Raw genomic sequence first — 11900 nt, 5'->3', positions numbered from 1 at the left:
CAAGAATTCATGTAAAAAAAAAAATGAAGCCAGGAAGTTGTAGAAGGTCACCTAGCTGGCAAAGGTAGGTGGTATTCAAATCCAAGCAGTCTGATATTTGATCTTCGTTACTATTCTAAAACGTTCTTCATTATTGACTAATTATAGCATAGGCTATGCTGGCAAATCTGTTAGATTCCCCTTTACACACAGATCTTTCCAATCATAATCTAAAATTGATAGTTCAATATACAATTCCAACACATACTCCTGGGAATAAGGATACAAAGCACAACCTCCTTGTTAGGAGGCCGAATTAATGACTGGAGTGCCCAGTTGAAAAATCCCAGGTGAATTATGTCAGTAAATAGTCTGAGTTATTAACCCCTGATTTTTATTTACTGGATGAAATGTGAAAAATGATAGAATGAGAGGCTTCACCTGAGAAAGAAGAGTGTGCTAAGGAAAACAAAATAGGAGATTGCAAGGTGAATGTAAGGGAAAAAGCCTCTGCTCTTCATCTTTACCTTCCCTGACTGTTTATATTTAGAATCCACTCTCACCAATTTAGTGAAGCGTCCTTGGAATTCCTGTGCAATGCTGAGTATGTCCTCTGTTTGTCACTTGTCAATGACTAGCAGTGATGTTGGAATTCCGATGGGGAAAAAGATCCAATTATATTTGGGGGCGCTTCAGGTCTGTAATAAGCAGCAGAATTAGGCTGTTATCACACTGTGATGAAGCTATCCTCTGCCATCAGCAGCTTGCCTTGTAGAACCTCATCAGATATCCCTAGTAGGTCAACTCCTCAATTGCACATTTAAAGCATAGGACCCTACAGGGCACAAGAAAAAGCTTTGAACGATTGACTGTAATCTTCTTTTTAATGTTATGTTTTCCCCAGGATAACACCTAATTGCTTTGTAAATGGTTCCTTTTTTTTGCCTTCAACAATCTTGCACAAAAGGCAATTACAGATTTTTTTTTGTTGTTGTGTAAAGTACATTCTTAGGCCTATTTTCTTCCATTTTTATTTATGCTGCCAAGTCATATAACCTGTATAGCTTGCAGTTATTATTCCTTGTCATCTTCCAAGTTACATCTTTTATTCCTTAGGAATTTTCATGTGCTTTGAAGAGGTGAATTACTGGGTGACCACATCAACTACACTAACAAGACTTGCTGTAAAGGTAGAAAAGGGAGGCTTGCTCACTTTTAATTAATTGATGTCACTCTCAATGCACAGATCTCTAAGACTGAAGAGCAGCCTTGGGTAGAGAATTTGGAAATGGTGAAGGCAGGTTCTTTTTGGCAAGAAAAGCAAGATGCTGAAGTAAGCTTCCTAGAATTTTCTAATTCTTAACTTTTCCTTCAATTTCAGAAGGAGAGTTACTCCCAAAATGGAGAGTGCAGCTTCCCTCTGAGCAGCATAGCAATCTGTAGTGGCGTGTGGGCTCCGCACATGAGATCCGCAGGAAGATAGCCTTATTCTTAGGTCTGAGTCTCCTCTCTCTCAGGTCACTGGTGCTATTTTTTCGTGATTACAGTTTTCTCACTGCAAAAGCCCAGCTTCCTTCTTAGCTCTTTATAGTCATGAATCTTAATTATTCTGCCTACTTTGGCTTGTGAGCCTATATTTTATTATTGGAAGAGTTCATGAAAAGAGGATTTGGGGTCTTTGCTTTTGTAATTAAAAACATTGCTGAGATTATGCAAGTCATATTACTTTGCCTTTCAGTAAAATGTACTTGTTACATGAAACAGTGTTTGTCCTCTTCACATGACTTTTCTTGGTGACTGAATGGCACTATAGATATTTGTGACCTTCAAAAATAAGAATGAAACTGTTATGTGTGTAGAAACTGCATTATAAGAGATTTTGCTTTTTGATTTATTTGTTTGCTATTGTATTTTGTTTGCATTTGAATAGCAATGAAAAGCAACCTTGATATGTTGAAAAATTATTCTGAATTTCAATACCTTGCTTTAGATACTCACGCTGAAACCTGTATTCTCTGTGTCATTAACATATGGTTTACGCAATTTTGGCTGGATATGTCGACATAGTTCCACTTAGACATCAGAATGTTTCGGGGAAATAGGGTCTGCAAATGGCAGACCCTTTCTGCTAGTTGCATGGGAGTTGACTTGGACTCTTGTGCAGGCTGTATATATAGCCAGATGCTTGACTTCGTCCAGTCACATAACTGCTCTGACTTGTCTTTCATGCGTACGTTGAGGGACTCCTGTGAGATGCTCTGAAAGCTGTTTTTGTATGTCCAAACATGACAAAAGTCCTAATAGGCTAAAAGCTAATAAAGAATCCACTTGAGCAGGATGATGTTCTTGTAGTGCCAGGCTCTTTGCAGAGTTTCCTAATTAAGCACACATGCCCTTTTCACAATGTCCAGGCCAGATCAGCTCATTCCCTCTTGTCCATGAGTGAGGTAAATAAGTGATTTATAGAATTTCCAGTGGTTAAACAAGATGATTGACCAGAAAGCTCATTTCTGACAAGGCCACTGAAGTAGAGTGTCAGAATTCATCAACATATTATCAATTTCTTCACAAAAAAATGAATGCTGCAAATACTTTGAAGTGTCTTTCCAATCATTTTATCAAATATTTTCACTTTTTATAAACAAATCAATTTTAAATGTTGAGTTATATATCCTGTTTTGTTCTGTCAACATTGTCTTTTTACAATCTCAAATACTGCTTTTGTGCCCATTTTACATGTAGTCCATCTTGTAAGATTTTGTTCCTAATAGCTGAGTTCCAGTGCTTAGTACTTGCTGATTACTTTAAATATGTGATTTAATTTCATGTTTACAATAATGCTATGAAGAAGATATTATGATAATTGCTATTTCACAGAACTGGCAACTAAACATCAGAAAACCTAAGTAACTTGCCAAAGATCATTCAACTATTACGTGTGAGGAAACCAGGATTCACATGGAGGGGATGTGACTGGTTCATTGGTCCATAGCAACTACTCTGAGGAGTTAATTTGTATTATATAAAGAATAAAATCTATTCAGCTAACTTGAGTTAGAGACTCCTCATTTTTATCAATTTTATCTGAAATATTTGCATAATTCAAGAACATGGCCATTTGACCTCATATAAGTCCTTTAATTTTTCTGTGTCTTGGTGATTTTTTTTTTTTACCTTCTAAAAAATGGGTGGTATGTTCATCATCATCTTTCTTAAAGGATTGTTGTGAAGATTAAAATAATGAATGTGAGAATACTTTGGAAACTGTAACACCAACGTACTTTGAAATTCCTTTAAGCAGGAATTTGAAATAAGTGGCTTTTAAATGAGTCTAAACTGAGATAATTTGGCAAAAACAAAATCCAGGCAGTTAAGATCAATTTTTTTTCTCTTGAATTTATCAGATTTTTCCTTGACCTGTAGATTTCTATTTGAAGATGAAAAGACTCCTAAAAACAAAATGATTTTCAACAAGGAATGAACTAAATCATGAAAGTTCCCGTATCACAAAGGATTGAAGCATTCATGTAGCAGAGGTTTCTAAGTTGAAATGTGTGCTAAGTCCTCCAATGCACAGGCCATTGCAGGTGCTTGGACCACCACAACAAACAGGGGTTTCAACCTTGTCAAAGCTAACCTATGATCATTTGTCATAAAGATTGGCTAACAGGTCCCTAAATAGGTGTGAAGAATATCACGGAGGCTCAGCGATATAAAGAGACTTAGTGAAGGTTGACCAGCTGGCTAGCAGCAGGCTAGCACTAACTAAAGCCAGCCTCTAACTAAACCTTACTATTCCCTTAATACCAGCTAGCAGGATACCACAGATCACAGATGAGTAACATGAAGAAGCCAGTGCCTTTGTGCTTGGAAGGAATCAAGTGGGTGTTTGTGTACAAGTTGCAGTGGGTTTTTTCTTCCATCCTAATCTCAGAAATATTCCTGGGTTTCCTAGAAGTTCATCCTGGGTGTGATGAGCCTGTTTCCTTCCTCTCCTGATTATTATGCTGCAATACCGTCCCCCTGATCTCAAATTCACTTTGTATATTTCTTGGCCACTGGGCATATCATTTGACATTTGTTTACACTTACCTGCATTTTCCATCTTCCAGGCTTACATACAGCACAAAATAATATAAATCCTCAGCTGCCGCCTGGCATTTGGGCACCTTATTATTTACTGTGCCATACCTCCCCCGCTGTTTAATATAATCTGCAAATCTTGCTCTCAGTCCCAAGTCATTTGTATACATAATTAAAATATCCAGTCACTTCCAACACTGATCTGTTTCATATGTCTCACTAGTAATCTCTTTTCCAGACAGTGAATATTTTGCTTTTATTTATTTTGCTTCGTGGAAGAAGTGGGTGCAGAGCAGGCTCAGATGTTCCAGAAGCCTAATTTGCTTTCTTTAAAGTTATAAAGAAGCACAGAATTCCGTTTACTTATTTGCTCAGTGATTTCTGACATGTTTCTTTTTAATGAAAAAAATTCTGGCAGTAATTAGAGTAAAAAATACATCAATGGCAGCTTGATGATGGGGAACCATTTCACCTGCTTGGAAGTCTTAATACTGAAAATAAGATTTGAATACATTATCACCATGTGCCAGAGTGCTTATTGTTCGCCTTTCTAATGTCACGTAGGGACCGTTTCTGGATAACAGATACTGCATTAGACAACTAATTGTGAATTTTTAATGGCTATGGAGCTGTTAACTAGGGGCCTGACTGCATAGGGACCTAGAGTGCACTAACTCTCACAGACATCTGGCAAATTGCTTCCTAAACAGCCATTGCATGGCTGGGAAATTCTCTGATGTTTGAAACTTTCTGCTAGTTGCATGGGAGTACTAAACAGTGTAAACCAATGGGGCTGTCCTATTTGTAAGTAAAAATGTCTGTGTGGAGTTCTTCATAATGCCCACACCATGCAAGCATTCCCCAATTTCCTAAACTTCTTTCACCTGCTTAAATGCATCACAGGCATCCTATAGCTGACATTTGTAATTGTTTTAAAACAAGGTGTGCCTTTGGAGTAGGTAATACATTGATTTAAACGAACACTGATACGTAGGAGAATTTGTTTCCAAAGTGGAGAACTGTCACGGCTTTGAGAAGTGTCATGGACATAGGGAAAAAAGCCAGAGGGGTGAGGTGGGGAAGGGGAAAGATGAACCTTGCATATTATGTGATAGATTTTCCTAGACACAGGCTTCATTATTAAGGAAGTTCAAGGCTCTACATAAACCACTGCATTATGCACAGTGCTATTTGAGATTTAACCTTCTACCTTTGCAAAATTCACCTTTGCATTAAAAATCATAAGATCAGCCTAATCAGCGTATAAACTTGTCCAGAGGTTCTGGTCTCCAAAGCCTAAGTGTGAAAGGCAGGAAATTAAGATGAAAAGATAGATGAGGTTCCATTTTCCCCAGCATCTCCCCAGTTCCCTGCCCCATATTTGTTCTTTGAAAAGAGAAAAGCCATGCATGTTGGTATGTCTAGGGACAAGAGATGTTACTTTTACAGTCAGTGCAGGCTCTGTGAATCTTTCTAAAAATATAACCTAGAATTTTCATCAACACTGTTGGTTCTGCCTAAGCAGTTATCATCCCAGGAAGTTTGAGTTGAGGTAGTACTTTGTTTTTCTTTGGTGAGGAACTCAATTCATTTCTAAAGTTTTTCCTGAAATTGTCAAGGCCCCAAACAGAGAACAAGCCAGTTAAGAAGTTAAGTGCTTCACCAAATAAATGGAAGTCTTAGAAACGTAGTTTATTTGATCATTTGAAAGATTTAATTGTGGGCAATGTCTTAGTTAGCGGGCACATGTTGATATGGCCATGCCAGTAGTTAAAAATATGGACATTATTGTTTTTCTTAATTTTTAAATTGACATACACAAAAAATGGAATCTTTTTGTTTATAGTTCTGTGAGTTTTGACAAATAGTCATGTAACCAAGCTCACAATCAAAATAAAGAGCTGCTCATTATTTGAAAAACTCCCTCATCTTGCCCTTTGGTTTTATACTCTCTCCTGACCCTTCATCCCTGACAACCACTGATCCATTCTCTTGAACTACTTGGCCTTCTGTGCCTGGCTGATTTTACTGAGTATAATGACCTTCAAGTTCATCCATGTTCCATAGGTCACAAATAGTAGGGTTTTTTTTAAGTCACAGTTGTATTCTATTGTATATATGTACCACATTGTCTTTATTCATCCATTGATGAACATTTATGTTCATGGTTTCATGTCTAAGCTATTTTGATAATGATACAGTGAACATGGGAGTGAGATACCTTCCTGAATTCCTGATTTCACTTTTTTGGATTTATACCCAGAAATAAGACTGCTAGGTCATACAGTAGCTCTGTTTTGAATATTCTAAGACCTTTTCTTACAGTTTTCCCTAGTGGCTGTACCAGTTTTCATTCTGACCGACAGTGTGTAAGCTTTCCCTTTTTTCACATAATTACCAACGTTTGGTGTCTTTTTTTATAAATAGTCATTCTATTACATCACTAAGTGAGGTGCTGCCTAATTTTGTGGTTTTGATTTGGGTTTCTCTGGGGAATGGCAATGTTGAATACCTGCTCATCTACCTGTTGGCCATTTTTATGTTTTCTTTGTTACCGTTCTGTTTGGTATTCTGCCCATTTTAAAATCAGGTTATTTTTTCCTACTGAGTTATAGGCTTTCCTTAAGCATTTTGGATATTTACCGTTTATCAGATACATGGTTGACAAATATTTTCTCGCGTTTCATGGTTGCATGTTTATTTTGTTTTCTTTGCTCTGTAGAAGCTTTTTAGTTTGACGTGGTCCCACTTATTTTTCTTTTGTTGCGTGTGTCTTTGGTGTCATATCCAATAAATAATTGCAAAGGCAGTATTAATAAGCTTTTTCTTTCTAGAAGCTTTATGGTTTCAGCTCTTACATTTAAGTCTTTAATCTATTTTGAATTAATGTTTTTGTATGGTTTATAATAAAAATCCAGTTTCAGTCTTCTATATGTGGATATCCACTTTTCCCAGTGCTATTTATTGAAGACACTATTCTTTCCCCATTGTGTATTTTTGACAACTTTGTGGAAGATCAGATGACTGTAGGTGAACAGGTTTATTTCTGGGCTTTCTAAGTGTTTCCATTTGGGTCATATATCTGTTTTGGTGCCAGAACCATACTCTACTGATTACTTTAACTTTGTAATATATTTAGAAATCAAAAACATATAATGTCTCTAGCTTTGCTGTTCTTGCTCAGGATTTCTTAGACTGTTCTTGGATTTTTTGTGGTTTCACAGAAACTTTAGAATTTTTTATTTTGGTGAAAAATAACACTGGAATTTTAATAAAAATTGTGTTGAATCTGTAGATAGCTTTGGTTATATGGACATTTTAGCAATAATTCTTCCAATTGATGAACATAGCATGTCTTTCCATTTGTGTCTGCTTTACTGTTTCATCAGTGTTTTATAAATTTAATGGATAAGTCTTCACCCCCTTGGTCAAATTTATTCCTAAGTATTTAATAAGATTTAACACTATTCTAAATAGGATTATTTTCTCTTCTTTTATATTTTGTGGCACTTTAAGTTCTAGGGTACATGTGCAGAACATGCAGGATTGTTGCATAGGTACACAGATGGCAATGTGGTTGCTGCCTCCATCACCTGTATCTGGCATTTCTCCCTGTTACCCCTCCCCATCCTCCCTATCCCCACCGTCCCTCCTCTATTGCCCCCCCCAACAGACTCCAGTGTGTGATGCTCACTTCCCTGCGTCCATGTGTTGTCATTGTTCAACACCTGCCTATGAGTGAGAACATGAGGTGTTTGATTTTTCTGTTCTTCTGTCACTTTGCTGAGAATGATGGTTTCCAGATTTATCCATGTCCCTACAAAGGACATGAACTCATCATTTTTTATGGCTGCATAGTATTACATGGGTATATGAGCCACATTTTTCCTGTCCAGTCTATCATCAATGGGCATTCGGGTTGGTTCCAGGTCTTTGCTATTGTAAACAGTGCCACAGTGAACATACGTGTGCATGTGTCTTTATAATAGAATTATTTGTAATTCTTTGGATATATACATGGTAATGGGATTGCTGGGTCAAGTGGAATTTCCGTTTCTAGGTCCTTGAGGAATCGCCACACTGTCTTCCACAATGGTTGAACTAATTTACACTCCCACTGACAGTGTAAGAGTGTTCCTATTTCTCCACATCCTCTCCAGCATCTGTTGTCTCCAGATTTTTTTTTTAATGATTGCCATTGTAACTGGCGTGAGATGGTATCTCAGTGTGGTTTTGATTTGCATTTCTCTAATGACCAGTGATGATGAGCATTTTTTCCTGTTTTTTGGCCTCATAAATATCTTCTTTAGAAAAGTGTCTGTTGATGTCCTTTGCCCACTTTTGAATGGGTTTGTTTTTTTCTTGTAAATCTGTTTCAGTTCTTTGTCATCTGCAAACAGAGAATTCTACCTCTCAATTTCTGGTTTGGGTGGCTTTTATTTGTTTACTTTTGGTTTCAGGTTAGCGCAGAAATGCGTTGGAAAGTGCTATTTCTGCTCTATTTTCTGGAAGACATTAAAGAATTGATAATTCTTTCTTAAATATTCAGTAATATATTCCTTGAAGTAAACCATAGAGATCTTACAATTACATATGTTCCAACTTCAATTTCACTGGGTTAAAAGGAAGTTTTTGCCTTTGACTTTTTATATTTTATTTCCCTGAGAACTGGAGCATGGACATGTCTTTGATTCACTTTGAAATGTGCAGAAATAGACACACTGTATGGCATGGCTAGGCAATAAGTAGGAAGAAACCTGTATTCTTGGATGCCCATCTGGGTAGAGCTACCCCGCCAACTTAGATTCCTTACTGTTATGTAAGTAAACCACTACACTTTAGAGTTTTTTGTCAACGTGATTTAGCCTTTACCACATTTATCCTAATTCAAAATGAAGTCCCTTTTGTCTGAACTTTACTGGGATTCACCTGCAGGAGGTCTGTTGAGATTAAGCAGACAGTGGAAGAGGATATGAGTAGTCACTGTTTCTGCTATGGAAAAGGTCACCAAACAGAGTAAGGGCAACCCTGCAACAGCAGACCACATTTCCTGCACATTGACATTTCTTGCAGCATGTTTAATAAAGAATAAAGGTATATCTCAAGATCTTTGGTAGGTGTCTTTTGTAGTGTCCTAAACTTTATATTTTATCACTATTAAGAAAATTAAAATCTTAAAGCCAGAGAAATTGGTCTTCCTTGACTTTAGAGAAATCCTAAAACAAGATGATTGTAAAACATTTAGAGTAGGTAGGATTACAAAAATTAGAGATCATGTACTTTTGTGCCTTGGGACTGACGTGTTTAAATTGCAATAGATTATAATTAATAAATCCAGTAAGCTTCAGTAGATTTGAACCCTTCAACTTATGGAGCCAGTCTAGTTATAGGAGATACTGTTATAATTTAGAGGACTAATAGCAGTGGGCAGTTTTTTTTTTTTTTTTTTTTTAAAAAAAAACCAATCCATGAAACAAAACAGAAAAAAGGTTTTCTAAACCAACAGAGTTTCATTACCAGAAAATGTAAATAGTTCCTACCATTCTCCTTTTCCTTTCCTGTACCCTCTAAATTCACCATGATAGTGATACTACCACTAAAGAAAAGACAAAGCCCATGGCATTTTATCATATCCAGAAGATAAGCACGTTCTATGACCTGGCCATTCCACAAATAACTAGATGTGTTGACATGTGCATTAGGGTACTTAACATATGCACATCAATCTTTATAACATTGTTGTAATAACCCTCAGCTGAAAACGATTCAAATGTCCGAAGGTGCATGGGGTAAAATGTTATGTTATATTCACACAGAAGAAAACTATAGAGCAATGAAAATGAATAAATATCAGGTACATATGAAAACTTGAATTGATCTGGAAAACATAATTTTGCCCCAAAGAAACAAAATTTAAAAGTAATAAAACAGTATGTCATTTAGAGAACATTCTAAAACCTAACCAAATCAAATTATTTGGGGATGCATACATAAATAGCTATTAATAAAACAATAAAGAAGTGATTATTTCTTTTTTTAAAATATTTTATTGCACTTTAGGTTCTGGGGTACATGTGCGAAACATGCAGGATTGTTGCATAGGTGCATACATGGTAATGTGGTTTGCCGCCTCCATCCCCATCACCTATATCTGGCATGTCTCCCCATGTTATCCCTCCCCAACCTCCCTGCCCTCTGCTGTTCCTCCTCTAGTCCCCCCCAACAGACCCCAGTGTGTGATGCTCACCTCCCTATGTCCATGTGTTCTTATTGTTCAACACCTGCCTATGAGTGAGAACATACGGTGTTTGATTTTCTGTTCTCCTGTCAATTTGCTGAGAATAGTGGTCTCCAGCTTCATCAGTGTCCCTACAAAGGACACAAACTCATTGTTTTTTATGGCTGCATAGTATTACATCATGTATATGTGCCACATTTTCCTTGTCCAGTCTATCATCGATGGGCATTTGGGTAGGTTCCAGGTCCTTGCTGTTGTAAGCAGTGCCACAATGAACATATGTGTGCATGTGTCTTTATAATAGAACAATTTATAATCCTTTGGATATATATCCAGTAATGGGATTGCTGGGTCAAATGGTATTTGTATTTCTAGGTCCTTGAGGAATCGCCACACTGTCTTCCACAACGGTTGAACTAATTTACACTCCCACCAACAGTGCAAGTGTTCCTATTTCTCCATATCCTCTCCAGCATCTGTTGTCTCCAGATTTTTTAATGATTGCCATTCTAACTAGTGTGAGATGGTATCTCATTGTATTTTTGATTTGCATTTCTCTAATAACCAGTGATAATGAGCATTTTTTTCATATGTTTATTGGCCTCACAAATATCATCTTTTGAAAAGTGTCTGTTGATGTCCTTTGCCCACTTTTGAATGGGTTTGTTTTCTTCTTGTAAATCTGTTTTAGTTCTTTGTAGATTCTGGATATTAGACCTTTGTCAGATGAGTAGATTGCAAAAATTTTTTCCCATTCTATTTGTTGCTGGTTCACTCTAATGATTGTTTCTTTTGCTGCACAGAAGCTCTGGAGTTTAATTAGGTCCCATTTGTCTATTTTGGCTTTTGTTGCCAATGCTTTTGGTGTTTTAGTCATGAAGTCCTTGCCTATGCCTATGTCCTGAATGGTTTTGCCTAGGTTTTCTTCTAAGGTTTTTATGGTGTTAGGTCTTATGTTTAAGTCTTTAATCCATCTGGAGTTAATTTTAGTGTAAGGTGTCAGGAAGGGGTCCAGTTTCTGCTTTCTGCACATGGCTAGCCAGTTTTCCCAACACTATTTATGAAAGAGGGAATCGTTTCCCCATTGCTTGTCTTTGTCAGGTTTGTCAAAGATCAGATGGTTGTAGATGTGTGCCGCTACTCCTGAGGCCTGAATTCTGTTCTGTTGGTCCATATCTCTGTTTTGGTACCAGTACCATGCTGTTTTGATTACCAATAGCCTTGTAGTATAGTTCAAGGTCAGGTAGCATGATGCCTCCAGCTTTGTTGTTTTTGCTTAGAATTGACTTGGTTATGTGGGCTCTCTTTTGGTTCCATATGAAGTTTAAGGTGGTTTTTTCCACTTCTGTGAAGAGGGTCGTAGGTAGCTTGATGGGGATAGCGTTGAATCTATAAATTACTTTGGGCAGTATGGTGATTTTCCCAATATTGATTCTTCCTAACCATGAGCATGGAATGTTTGCCATCTGTGTCCTAGTTTAGTTCCTTGAACAGTGGTTTGTAGTTGTCCTTGAAGGGGTCCTTTACATCCTTTGTTAGTTGTATTCCTAGGTATTTTACTCTATAGCAATTGTGAATGGCAGTTCATTCTTGATTTGGC

The sequence above is a fragment of the Aotus nancymaae genome, unplaced genomic scaffold (assembly GCF_030222135.1).
Source record: "Aotus nancymaae isolate 86718 unplaced genomic scaffold, 86718_ANA_hifiasm-v0.15.2.pri h1tg000051l, whole genome shotgun sequence".
NCBI lineage: Eukaryota > Metazoa > Chordata > Mammalia > Primates > Aotidae > Aotus > Aotus nancymaae.
This window is presented reverse-complemented; position numbering follows the sequence as displayed.